Genomic DNA, 15,611 nt, shown 5'->3' with positions numbered 1-15,611 from the left:
TCACCTGTCCCCTCCATATATCTCTGACCTCATCCACACCTGTCCTCTCCATATATCTCTGACCTCATCCTCACCTGTCCCCTCCATATATCTCTGACCTCACCTGTCCCCTCCATATATCTCTGACCTCATCCTCACCTGTCCCCTCCATATATCTCTGACCTCATCCTCACCTGTCCCCTCCATATATCTCTGACCTCACCTGTCCCCCCCATATATCTCTGACCTCATCCTCACCTGTCCCCTCCATATATCTCTGACCTCACCTGTCCCCTCCATATATCTCTGACCTCACCTGTCCCCTCCATATATCTCTGACCTCACCTGTCCCCTCCATATATCTCTGACCTCACCTGTCCCCTCCATATATCTCTGACCTCATCCTCACCTGTCCCCTCCATATATCTCTGACCTCATCCACACCTGTCCTCTCCATATATCTCTGACCTCATCCTCACCTGTCCCCTCCATATATCTCTGACCTCACCTGTCCCCTCCATATATCTCTGACCTCATCCTCACCTGTCCCCTCCATATATCTCTGACCTCACCTGTCCCCTCCATATATCTCTGACCTCACCTGTCCCCTCCATATATCTCTGACCTCACCTGTCCCCTCCATATATCTCTGACCTCACCTGTCCCCTCCATATATCTCTGACCTCATCCTCACCTGTCCCCTCCATATATCTCTGACCTCATCCTCACCTGTCCCCTCCATATATCTCTGACCTCATCCTCACCTGTCCTCTCCATATATCTCTGACCTCATCCTCACCTGTCCCCTCCATATATCTCTGACCTCATCTCCCGCTACCTGCCCACACGTAACCTCAGATACTCCAATGACCTCCTACTCCGCTCTGCCCTCATCCGCTCCTCACACAACCGTCTCCAAGATTTCTCTCGTGCATCCCCCATACTCTGGAACTCCTTACCACGACACATAAGACTGACCCCCACAATCACAGGATTCAAGAAGGCCCTGAAGACTCCCCTATTCAGGAAGGCCTACACCCCCCAATAACACTATCACCGCACCCCCATCTGTACAGTCTCCCCCTCTCCTTCTGTCTCTACCCCCTTCCCTCATAGATTGTAAGCCCTCGCGGGCAGGGCCCTCTACCCCACTGTGCCAGCCGATCACTGTTAGTATTATATCTACCTGTATATTCTGTGTATTGTATGTAACCCCCAAATGTAAAGCACCATGGGATTAATGGTGCTATATAAATAAACAATAATAATAATAATATATACACCCCATAGACCTGTCACCTGTACTGTATATATATATACACCCCATAGACCTGTCACCTGTACTATATATATACACCCCATAGACCTGTCACCTGTACTGTATATATATATACACCCCATAGACCTGTCACCTGTACTGTATATATACACCCCATAGACCTGTCACCTGTACTATATATATATATATATACACCCCATAGACCTGTCACCTGTACTGTATATATATATATATACACCCCATAGACCTGTCACCTGTACTGTATATATATATACACCCCATAGACCTGTCACCTGTACTGTATATATATATATATACACCCCATAGACCTGTCACCTGTACTGTATATATATATACACCCCATAGACCTGTCACCTGTACTGTATATATATATACACCCCATAGACCTGTCACCTGTACTATATATATACACCCTATAGACCTGTCACCTGTACTATATATATATACACCCCATAGACCTGTCACCTGTACTATATATATATATACACCCCATAGACCTGTCACCTGTACTATATATATACACCCCATAGACCTGTCACCTGTACTATATATATACACCCTATAGACCTGTCACCTGTACTGTATATATACACCCCATAGACCTGTCACCTGTACTGTATATATATATATACACCCCATAGACCTGTCACCTGTACTGTATATATATATACACCCCATAGACCTGTCACCTGTACTGTATATATATATATACACCCCATAGACCTATCACCTGTACTGTATATATATATACACCCCATAGACCTGTCACCTGTACTGTATATATATATACACCCCATACACCTGTCACCTGTACTGTATATATATACACCCCATACACCTGTCACCTGTACTGTATATATATATACACCCCATAGACCTGTCACCTGTACTATATATATATATATATATATATACACCCCATAGACCTGTCACCTGTACTGTATATATATACACACCCCATAGACCTGTCACCTGTACTGTATGTATATATATATATATATATACACCCCATAGACCTGTCACCTGTACTGAATATATATATATATATATATATATATATATATATATACACCCCATACACCTGTCACCTGTACTGTATATATATATATACACCCCATAGACCTTTCACCTGTACTGTATATATATATATATATATATATATATATATATATACACCCCATAGACCTGTCACCTGTACTATATATATACACCCCATACACCTGTCACCTGTACTGTATATATACACCCCATACACCTGTCACCTGTACTGTATATACACCTCATAGACCTGTAACCTGTACTGTATATACACCCCATAGACCTGTCACCTGTACTGTATATATATATATATATATATATACACACCCCATAGACCTGTCACCTGTACTGTATATATATACACCCTATAGACCTGTCACCTGTACTGTATATACACCCCATAGACCTGTCACCTGTACTATATATATATACACCCCATAGACCTGTCACCTGTACTATATATATACACCCTATAGACCTGTCACCTGTACTGTATATATATACACCCTATAGACCTGTCACCTGTACTGTATATACACCCCATAGACCTGTCACCTGTACTATATATATATACACCCCATAGACCTGTCACCTGTACTATATATATACACCCCATAGACCTGTCACCTGTACTATATATATACACCCTATAGACTTGTCACCTGTACTATATATATACACCCCATAGACCTGTCACCTGTACTAATCAAATCAAATCAAAAAATGCTTTATTGGCACGTCCGAATAGGTATTTGGCATTGCCAAAGCTAGTAAAGTGGGTGGGTGGGGGGGGGAGTTGGGTTGGGTGGGTGGTGGGTATGGGGGGGGGTTTGGGTTATAACAGTCCATGGAGTCTCATCTTCCTCTTCGTTGGTGACTGCTATATGGGGGGGTGGGGGTGGGGGGGGTGTATTGGGATAAATATAACAGTCCATGGAGTCTCATCTTCCTCTGGTTTGGTGACAGCTGGACACGTATTGGGCAGCGATCTCCACAGTGGCCTCTTCTTCTCCCAGTAGGATGTAGAGTTTCCTCTTCTCCCAGTCTGGGATGTGGGCAGAAAGTCTTTGGTAGTAGACGGTCCTCACAGCTGAGTATTTGGTGCAGTGTAGCAGGAAGTGGGTCTCGTCTTCTAGGGCCCCCTGGTCACAGTGCTGGCACAGTCTCTTCTCCCGTGGCTTGTACGTCTGTCTGTATCGCCCCGTCTCTATCTCTAGGTTGTGGGCGCTCAGTCTGTATCGGCTCAGGGTCTGTCTGTGCTTGGGGTGGCGTATTCTCTCCAGGTAGGTGGCCATGGTGTAGTCCCTTTGTAGGGATTGGTACACATTGGTGAGTTTCTTGGAGTTATTTATTTCGTTTCTCCATTCTTCAATGTACCGCTCTCTGTTTGCCTTTGTGGTCGCCTTTATTTCGGCCTTGGTTATCATCTGTTGGAGTTTTTGGTTTGGTGGTTGGCTGCTGTTTGGTTGGTGAATGTCTGGTTTGCTCCGGTGGCTTAGCCATGCTTGGTGGTGGTAGGAGTCGCTCCCCTGGATGTGTGCCTGGAAAGCTAGCGCCCTCTTCTGTATGGTGAGCCATAGGGGGAGTCTGCCTAGCTCTGCCCTGCAGGCTATGTTGGTGGTGTTGCGATGGACATGGAGCAGGTATTTGCAGAACTCCAGGTGGAAGTTCTCTGTTGGGCTGGAATCCCACTGTGACTGGTCTGGGTAGGTGACTGGGCCCCAAACCTCGCTGCCATAGAGAAGGATCGGGGAGATGACTGCGTCAAATCTCTTCAGCCAGACCCTCACCGGTGGTTTGAGGTGGTACAGTTGTCTTCTGATGGCGTAGAAGGTTCTGCAGGCTTTTGCTTTCAGGGTTTCTATTGCTGCTTTGAAGCTTCCTGATTGGCTGAGCTCCAGCCCCAGGTCGGTGTAGCTGTTGGTTTTCTCCAGTGTGGAGCCGTTCAGTGTGAATTGTGGGGTGGTGGAGGCTTTATTGTGGCCCTTCTTCTGGAATACCATGACTTTGGTCTTCTTCTGGTTGATGGGTAGGGCCCATGTGGTGCTGAATTTTTCCAGCACTGACAGGCTTTCTTGGAGGTCTTTCTCGGTGGGGGCCAGGAGTAGGAGGTCATCGGCGTATAGCAGGAACTTCACCTCTCGATTGTTCAGGGTGAGGCCTGGGGTTGGTGAGGCCTCCAGGGCTGTAGCCAGTTCATTGATATAGATGTTGAAGAGCGTTGGGCTCAGGCTACAGCCTTGTCTGACCCCTCGGGCCTGTTGGAAGTATGCTGTCCTTTTCCCATTCACCTTCACACTGCACTGGTTTCCGGTGTAGGAGCTCTTGATGACGTCGTACGTTCTTCCTCCTATTCCACTCTCTAGGAGTTTGAGGAGTAGGCCTGGGTGCCATACTGAATCAAACGCCTTCTTAAAGTCCACGAAGCAGGCGAATATCTTGCCTCTTCTGGTGTTGTGGACGTGCGTCTTGATGAGGCTGTGCAGGGTGTAGATATGGTCTGTGGTGCGGTGGTTTGGCATGAACCCTGCTTGGCTCTTGCTGAGGACCCCGTGTTGTGTGAGGAAGGTACTATATATATATACACCCCATAGACCTGTCACCTGTACTGTATATATATATATATATATATATATATATATATATATATATATATGTATACACACCCTATAGACCTGTCACCTGTACTGTATATATACACCCCATAGACCTGTCACCTGTACTATATATATATATATATATATATATATATATATATATACACCCCATACACCTGTCACCTGTACTATATATATACACCCCATAGACCTGTCACCTGTACTATATATATATACACCCCATAGACCTGTCACCTGTACTATATATATACACCCCATAGACCTGTCACCTGTACTATATATATACACCCCATAGACCTGTCACCTGTACTATATATATATACACCCCATAGACCTGTCACCTGTTATATATATATATACACCCCATAGACCTGTCACCTGTACTATATATATATATACACCCCATAGACCTGTCACCTGTACTATATATATACACCCCATAGACCTGTCACCTGTACTGTATATATATATATATATATATATATATATATATATATATATATACACCCCATAGACCTGTCACCTGTACTATATATATACACCCCATAGACCTGTCACCTGTACTGTATATATATATATATATATATATACAAGGGCACCCTCAGAGAGAAGAAACAGAGATACCTCTCCCACAAAATACAGCAACTAGAGGACTCCCTCCAGGACAGCTCATTCTGGGAGACCTGGCACCACATGGGCACAAAGCCCAAGAAAAACTCTCTCCACATCCAAAATGGCAATATCTGGCTCAACTACTTCAGAGGTCTCTACAAAAACATCCCAGAAGAAGAACTAACTCCAGAACAGCAACAGATAATCACCAAACTGAGGGACATGGAGAAAGTCATCAAAGACTTCCAGAACCCTCTGGACTCACCAATCACCATAAAAGATATACAGGAAAGAATTGCCCTGCTGAAAGGCAAAAAGGCCAGTGGCCCTGACGGCATCCTACCAGAGATGATCAAATACAGCCCTCCAGCAATACACGCGGCACTGGCAAAGCTATTCACCCTCGTGCTCAATGCTGGACACTTCCCCGAAGACTGGAACAAAGGCCTCATAACCCCCATCTACAAGAATGGGGACCAATATGACCCCAACAACTACAGAGGGATCTGCGTCAGCAGCACATAGCTGGGGAAACTGTTCAACAGCATCATCAATAACAGAATCCTCACCTTCCTCACACAACACGGGGTCCTCAGCAAGAGCCAAGCAGGGTTCATGCCAAACCACCGCACCACAGACCATATCTACACCCTGCACAGCCTCATCAAGACGCACGTCCACAACACCAGAAGAGGCAAGATATTCGCCTGCTTCGTGGACTTTAAGAAGGCGTTTGATTCAGTATGGCACCCAGGCCTACTCCTAAAACTCCTAGAGAGTGGAATAGGAGGGAGAATGTACGACGTCATCAAGAGCTCCTACACCGGAAACCAGTGCAGTGTGGAGGTGAATGGGAAAAGGACCGCATACTTCCAACAGGCCCGAGGGGTCAGACAAGGCTGTAGCCTGAGCCCAACGCTCTTCAACATCTACATCAATGAACTGGCTACAGCCCTGGAGGCCTCACCAACCCCAGGCCTCACCCTGAACAATCGAGAGGTGAAGTTCCTGCTATACGCCGATGACCTCCTACTCCTGGCCCCACCGAGAAAGACCTCCAAGAAAGCCTGTCAGTGCTGGAAAAATTCAGCACCACATGGGCCCTACCCATCAACCAGAAGAAGACCAAAATCATGGTATTTCAGAAGAAGGGCCACAATAAAGCCTCCACCACCCCACAATTCACATTGAACGGCTCCACACTGGAGAAAACCAACAGCTACACCTACCTGGGGCTGGAGCTCAGCCAATCAGGAAGCTTCAAAGCAGCAATAGAAACCCTGAAAGCAAAAGCCTGCAGAACCTTCTACGCCATCAGAAGACAACTGTACCACCTCAAACCACCAGTGAGGGTCTGGCTGAAGATATTTGACGCTGTCATCTCCCCGATCCTTCTCTATGGCAGTGAGGTCTGGGGCCCAGCCACCTACCCAGACCAGTCACAGTGGGATTCCAGCCCAACAGAGAACTTCCACCTGGAGTTCTGCAAATACCTGCTCCATGTCCATCGCAACACCACCAACATAGCCTGCAGGGCAGAGCTAGGCAGACTCCCCCTATGGCTCACCATACAGAAGAGGGCGCTAGCTTTCCAGGCACACATCCAGGGGAGCGACTCCTACCACCACCAAGCCTGGCTAAGCCACCTGAGCAAACCAGACATTCAACAACCAAACAGCAGCCAACCACCAAACCAAAAACTCCAACAGATGATAACCAAGGCCGAAATAAAGGCGACCACAGAGGCAAACAGAGAGCGGTACATTGAAGAATGGAGAAACGAAATAAATAACTCCAAGAAACTCACCAATGTGTACCAATCCCTACAAAGGGACTACACCATGGCCACCTACCTGGAGAGAATACGCCACCCCAAGCACAGACAGACCCTGAGCCGGTACAGACTGAGCACCCACAACCTAGAGATAGAGACGGGGCGATACAGGCAGACGTACAAGCCACGGGAGAAGAGACTGTGCCAGCACTGTGACCAGGGGGCCCTAGAAGACCAGACCCACTTCCTGCTACACTGCACCAAATACTCAGCTGTGAGGGCCGTCTACTACCAAAGACTCTCTGCCCACATCCCAGACTGGGAGAAGAGGAAACTCTACATCCTACTGGGAGAAGAAGAGGCCACTGTGGAGATCGCTGCCCAATACGTGTCCAGCTGTCACCAAACCAGAGGAAGATGAGACTCCATGGACTGTTATATTTATCCCAATACACCGGCCCCACCCCCACCTCCCCATATAGCAGTCACCAACGAAGAGGAAGATGAGACTCCACGGACTGTTATACCCCAAACCAACCGCACCGCCCCACCCCACCTCCCCATATAACGGTCACCAACGAAGAGGAAGATGAGACTCCATGGACTGTTATACCCCAAACCACCCACACCACCCCCACCACTCACCCACCCGAGTCCGACTCCTCCCCCCCCACTCTACTAGCTTTGACAATGCCAAATATCTATTCGGACGTGCCAATAAAGCTTTTTTTGATTTGATTTGATATATATATATATATATATATATATATATATATATATATATATATATATATATATACACCCCATAGACCTGTCACCTGTACTATATATATATACACCCTATAGACCTGTCACCTGTACTGTATATATACACCCCATAGACCTGTCACCTGTACTATATATATACACCCTATAGACCTGTCACCTGTACTATATATATATATATATATATATATACACCCTATAGACCTGTCACCTGTACTGTATATATACACCCCATAGACCTGTCACCTGTACTATATATATATATATATATATATATACACCCTATAGACCTGTCACCTGTACTATATATATATATATATATATATATATATATATATATACCCTATAGACCTGTCACCTGTACTGTATATATATACACCCCATAGACCTGTCACCTGTACTATATATATACACCCCATAGACCTGTCACCTGTACTGTATGTATATATATATATATATATATATATATATATATATACACCCCATACACCTGTCACCTGTACTGTATATATATATACACCCCATAGACCTGTCACCTGTACTATATATATATATATATTATATATATACACCCCATAGACCTGTCACCTGTACTATATATATACACCCCATAGACCTGTCATCTGTACTGTATATATATATATACACCCCATAGACCTGTCACCTGTACTGTATATATATATATACACCCCATAGACCTGTCACCTGTACTATATATATATACACCTGTACTGTATATATATATATATATATATATATATATATATATATATATATATATACCCCATACACCTGTCACCTGTACTATATATATACACCCCATAGACCTGTCACCTGTACTATATATATATATATATATATATATATATATATATATATATATACTACACCCCATAGACCTGTCACCTGTACTATATATATACACCCCATAGACCTGTCACCTGTACTGTATGTATATATATACACCCCATAGACCTGTCACCTGTACTGTATATATACACCCTATAGACCTGTCACCTGTACTGTATATATATACACCCCATAGACCTGTCACCTGTACTATATATATATATATATATATATATATATATATATATATATACACCCCATAGACCTGTCACCTGTACTATATATATACACCCCATAGACCTGTCACCTGTACTGTATATATATATATACACCCCATAGACCTGTCACCTGTACTGTATATATATATATTTATATATATATATATATATTTGTCACTACTGATTGTTACACTGAGGGGTTTTGCTCATATCTGCCCAGTCTATAGGGGGCGCATTTTCCTGCCTTGACCTTGTGTCTGTATTTCTTCACAGATGTTGCAGTCCCGGCTCAGCGTATGACCGCAGGTAACTCGCCCCATGTCCTGAGTATTGGAGGTCAGTGTCCTGATCGCCCGCTCCCTCATTACAAAGCTCCGGAGCCCTGATCTGTAGTCGGAGCCCTCCCTGCATTGTGTAGTCAGACTGGTCCGGAGCCTGGTGACCCCTGCACTCCAGTAATGGTGGCTTTGGATCACATTCAATTCTACTTTAGACTTTTGGATTCAGGATTTTAAAGATGACCTCTGACCTCCTGGGGCACATGTGATGTAATAGACCGCTAGAAGGCTGACAGTGCGCCCTGTGCCCCTGGTGAGGAGCCATTGGGGCCGCAGCTCTGCAGTGTCTGTCAGGAACGCCCTATGTCACTGCAGCGGCTATAGCGCTGTATTGAAGGCCCCCTCCCCTCCTGATAGTGCTTATCCATAGACGAGTATAGGGGGCCGGGCGGTAAGCAATGACCCCTCTCACAGTACAGCGCTATAGCCACTGCAGTGACATAGGGCGTTCCTGAGCGACACTGCAGAGCTGCGGCCCCAATAGCTCCTCACTGGGGCCTAGAACGCCGAACACGACAGTGCGCTGAATCCAGTATTGTCACCTTCCTAGCGTCTATTACATCACATGTGCCCCATGTACAAAGACCTCTGGTGACCATGGCAAAAGTCAGAAGAGTCACAGCTTGTGTATACGGAGTAGTCACTGACCGGTCACAGCGCCCATGCTGACCTGACTATGATATAAAAGTCAGTATATACAGGACAGCACAGCTTGTGTATATGGAGTAGTCACTGACCGGTCACAGCGCCCATGCTGACCCCTGACTATGATATAAGGGTCAGTATATACAGGACAGCACAGCTTGTGTATATGGGGTAGTCACTGACCGGTCACAGCGCCCATGCTGACCCCTGACTATGATATAAGGGTCAGTATATACAGGACAGTACAGCTTGTGTATATGGAGTAGTCACTGACCGGTCACAGCGCCCATGCTGACCCCTGACTATGATATAAGGGTCAGTATATACAGGACAGCACAGCTTGTGTATACGGAGTAGTCACTGACCGGTCACAGCGTCCATGCTGACCTGACTATGATATAAGGGTCAGTATATACAGGACAGCACAGCTTGTGTATATGGAGTAGTCACTGACCGGTCACAGCGCCCATGCTGACCCCTGACTATGATATAAGGGTCAGTATATACAGGACAGCACAGCTTGTGTATACGGAGTAGTCACTGACCGGTCACAGCGTCCATGCTGACCTGACTATGATATAAGGGTCAGTATATACAGGACAGCACAGCTTGTGTATATGGAGTAGTCACTGACGGGTCACAGCGCCCATGCTGACCCCTGACTATGATATAAGGGTCAGTATATACAGGACAGCACAGCTTGTGTATACGGAGTAGTCACTGACCGGTCACAGCGCCCATGCTGACCTGACTATGATATAAGGGTCAGTATATACAGGACAGCACAGCTTGTGTATACGGAGTAGTCACTGACCGGTCACAGCGCCCATGCTGACCTGACTATGATATAAGGGTCAGTATATACAGGACAGCACAGCTTGTGTATATGGAGTAGTCACTGACCGGTCACAGCGTCCATGCTGACCTGACTATGATATAAGGGTCAGTATATACAGGACAGCACAGCTTGTGTATATGGAGTAGTCACTGACCGGTCACAGCGCCCATGCTGACCTGACTATGATATAAGGGTCAGTATATACAGGACAGCACAGCTTGTGTATACGGAGTAGTCACTGACCGGTCACAGCGCCCATGCTGACCCCTGACTATGATATAAGGGTCAGTATATACAGGACAGCACAGCTTGTGTATATGGAGTAGTCACTGACCGGTCACAGCGCCCATGCTGACCCCTGACTATGATATAAGGGTCAGTATATACAGGACAGCACAGCTTGTGTATATGGAGTAGTCACTGACCGGTCACAGCGCCCATGCTGACCCCTGACTATGATATAAGGGTCAGTATATACAGGACAGCACAGCTTGTGTATACGGAGTAGTCACTGACCGGTCACAGCGTCCATGCTGACCCCTGACTATGATATAAGGGTCAGTATATACAGGACAGCACAGCTTGTGTATATGGAGTAGTCACTGACCGGTCACAGCGCCCATGCTGACCCCTGACTATGATATAAGGGTCAGTATATACAGGACAGCACAGCTTGTGTATATGGAGTAGTCACTGACCGGTCACAGCATCCATGCTGACCCCTGACTATGATATAAGGGGTCAGTATATACAGGACATCACAGCTTGTGTATATGGAGTAGTCACTGACCGGTCACAGCGCCCATGCTGACCCCTGACTATGATATAAGGGTCAGTATATACAGGACAGCACAGCTTGTGTATATGGAGTAGTCACTGACCGGTCACAGCGCCCATGCTGACCCCTGACTATGATATAAGGGTCAGTATATACAGGACATCACAGCTTGTGTATATGGAGTAGTCACTGACCGGTCACAGCGCCCATGCTGACCCCTGACTATGATATAAGGGTCAGTATATACAGGACATCACAGCTTGTGTATATGGAGTAGTCACTGACCGGTCACAGCGTCCATGCTGACCTGACTATGATATAAGGGTCAGTATATACAGGACAGCACAGCTTGTGTATATGGAGTAGTCACTGACCGGTCACAGCGCCCATGCTGACCCCTGACTATGATATAAGGGTCAGTATATACAGGACAGCACAGCTTGTGTATATGGAGTAGTCACATGACCGTCACAGCGCCCATGCTGACCTGACTATGATATAGGGGGTCAGTATATACAGGACAGCACAGCTTGTGTATATGGAGTAGTCACTGACCGGTCACAGCGCCCATGCTGACCTGACTATGATATAAGGGTCAGTATATACAGGACAGCACAGCTTGTGTATATGGGGTAGTCACTGACCGGTCACAGCGCCCATGCTGACCCTCTGACTATGATATAAGGGTCAGTATATACAGGACATCACAGCTTGTGTATATGGAGTAGTCACTGACCGGTCACAGCGCCCATGCTGACCCCTGACTATGATATAAGGGTCAGTATATACAGGACAGCACAGCTTGTGTATATGGAGTAGTCACTGACCGGTCACAGCGTCCATGCTGACCCCTGACTATGATATAAGGGTCAGTATATACAGGACAGCACAGCTTGTGTATATGGGTAGTCACTGACCGGTCACAGCGCCCATGCTGACCTGACTATGATATAGGGGTCAGTATATACAGGACATCACAGCTTGTGTATATGGAGTATTCACTGACCGGTCACAGCGCCCATGCTGACCTGACTATGATATAAGGGTCAGTATATACAGGACAGCACAGCTTGTGTATATGGGGTAGTCACTGACCGGTCACAGCGCCCATGCTGACCCCTGACTATGATATAAGGGTCAGTATATACAGGACAGCACAGCTTGTGTATATGGAGTAGTCACTGACCGGTCACAGCGCCCATGCTGACCTGACTATGATATAAGGGTCAGTATATACAGGACAGCACAGCTTGTGTATATGGGGTAGTCACTGACCGGTCACAGCGCCCATGCTGACCCCTGACTATGATATAAGGGTCAGTATATACAGGACAGCACAGCTTGTGTATATGGGGTAGTCACTGACCGGTCACAGCGCCCATGCTGACCCCTGACTATGATATAAGGGTCAGTATATACAGGACAGCACAGCTTGTGTATATGGAGTAGTCACTGACCGGTCACAGCGCCCATGCTGACCCCTGACTATGATATAAGGGTCAGTATATACAGGACAGCACAGCTTGTGTATATGGAGTAGTCACTGACCGGTCACAGCGCCCATGCTGACCCCTGACTATGATATAAGGGTCAGTATATACAGGGACAGCACAGCTTGTGTATATGGGTAGTCACTGACCGGTCACAGCGCCCATGCTGACCCCTGACTATGATATAAGGGTCAGTATATACAGGACAGCACAGCTTGTGTATATGGAGTAGTCACTGACCGCTCACAGCGCCCATGCTGACCCCTGACTATGATATAAGGGTCAGTATATACAGGACAGCACAGCTTGTGTATATGGGGTAGTCACTGACCGGTCACAGCGCCCATGCTGACCCTGACTATGATATAAGGGTCAGTATATACAGGACAGCACAGCTTGTGTATATGGGGTAGTCACTGACCGGTCACAGCGCCCATGCTGACCCCTGACTATGATATAAGGGTCAGTATATACAGGACAGCACAGCTTGTGTATATGGGGTAGTCACTGACCGGTCACAGCGCCCATGCTGACCCCTGACTATGATATAAGGGTCAGTATATACAGGACAGCACAGCTTGTGTATATGGAGTAGTCACTGACCGGTCACAGCGCCCATGCTGACCCCTGACTATGATATAAGGGTCAGTATATACAGGACAGCACAGCTTGTGTATATGGGGTAGTCACTGACCGGGTCACAGCGCCCATGCTGACCTGACTATGATATAAGGGTCAGTATATACAGGACAGCACAGCTTGTGTATATGGAGTAGTCACTGACCGGTCACAGCGCCCATGCTGACCCCTGACTATGATATAAGGGTCAGTATATACAGGACATCACAGCTTGTGTATATGGAGTAGTCACTGACCGGTCACAGCGTCCATGCTGACCCCTGACTATGATATAAGGGTCAGTATATACAGGACAGCACAGCTTGTGTAACGAGTAGTCACTGACCGGTCACAGCGTCCATGCTGACCTGACTATGATATAAGGGTCAGTATATACAGGACAGTACAGCTTGTGTATACGGAGTAGTCACTGACCGGTCACAGCGCCCATGCTGACCCCTGACTATGATATAAGGGTCAGTATATACAGGACATCACAGCTTGTGTATATGGAGTAGTCACTGACCGGTCACAGCGCCCATGCTGACCTGACTATGATATAAGGGTCAGTATATACAGGACAGCACAGCTTGTGTATATGGAGTAGTCACTGACCGGTCACAGCGCCCATGCTGACCCCTGACTATGATATAAGGGTCAGTATATACAGGACAGCACAGCTTGTGTATATGGAGTAGTCACTGACCGGTCACAGCGCCCATGCTGACCCCTGACTATGATATAAGGGTCAGTATATACAGGACAGCACAGCTTGTGTATATGGGGTAGTCACTGACCGGTCACAGCGTCCATGCTGACCCCTGACTATGATATAAGGGTCAGTATATACAGGACATCACAGCTTGTGTATATGGAGTAGTCACTGACCGGTCACAGTGCCCATGCTGACCCCTGACTATGATATAAGGGTCAGTATATACAGGACAGCACAGCTTGTGTATATGGAGTAGTCACTGACCGGTCACAGCGTCCATGCTGACCCCTGACTATGATATAAGGGTCAGTATATACAGGACAGCACAGCTTGTGTATATGGAGTAGTCACTGACCGGTCACAGCGCCCATGCTGACCCTGACTATGATATAAGGGTCAGTATATACAGGACAGCACAGCTTGTGTATATGGAGTAGTCACTGACCGGTCACAGCGTCCATGCTGACCTGACTATGATATAAGGGTCAGTATATACAGGACAGCACAGCTTGTGTATATGGGTAGTCACTGACCGGTCACAGCGCCCATGCTGACCCCTGACTATGATATAAGGGTCAGTATATACAGGACAGCACAGCTTGTGTATACGGAGTAGTCACTGACCGGTCACAGCGCCCATGCTGACCTGACTATGATATAAGGGTCAGTATATACAGGACATCACAGCTTGTGTATATCATGGAGTAGTCACTGACCGGTCACAGCGCCCATGCTGACCTGACTATGATATAAGGGTCAGTATATACAGGACATCACAGCTTGTGTATATGGGTAGTCACTGACCGGTCACAGCGCCCATGCTGACCCCTGACTATGATATAAGGGTCAGTATATACAGGACAGCACAGCTTGTGTATATGGAGTAGTCACTGACCGGTCACAGCGCCCATGCTGACTCCCTGACTATGATATAAGGGTCAGTATATACAGGACAGCACAGCTTGTGTATATGGAGTAGTCACTGACCGGTCACAGCGTCCATGCTGACCCCTGACTATGATATAAGGGTCAGTAT

The 15,611-nt window shown here is 46.6% G+C and overlaps 1 protein-coding gene across 1 annotated transcript in view; it reads left to right on the top strand.

Annotated features, from left to right (window-relative positions):
- Positions 1-15,611, top strand: part of SLC35F5 (solute carrier family 35 member F5) — a 193,669-nt gene that overhangs the window by 5,260 nt on the left and 172,798 nt on the right. Inside the window, exon 2 of the mRNA XM_075285927.1 lies at positions 9,427-9,489. The gene's annotated coding sequence lies outside the window, so the exon portion shown is untranslated. The remainder of the gene's footprint in view (positions 1-9,426; positions 9,490-15,611) is intronic.

The sequence above is a fragment of the Leptodactylus fuscus genome, chromosome 8, assembly GCF_031893055.1.
Source record: "Leptodactylus fuscus isolate aLepFus1 chromosome 8, aLepFus1.hap2, whole genome shotgun sequence".
Taxonomy (NCBI): Eukaryota; Metazoa; Chordata; class Amphibia; order Anura; family Leptodactylidae; genus Leptodactylus; species Leptodactylus fuscus.
Note: the sequence above shows the minus strand (reverse complement) of the source record. Positions and strands in the feature narration are given on the sequence as shown.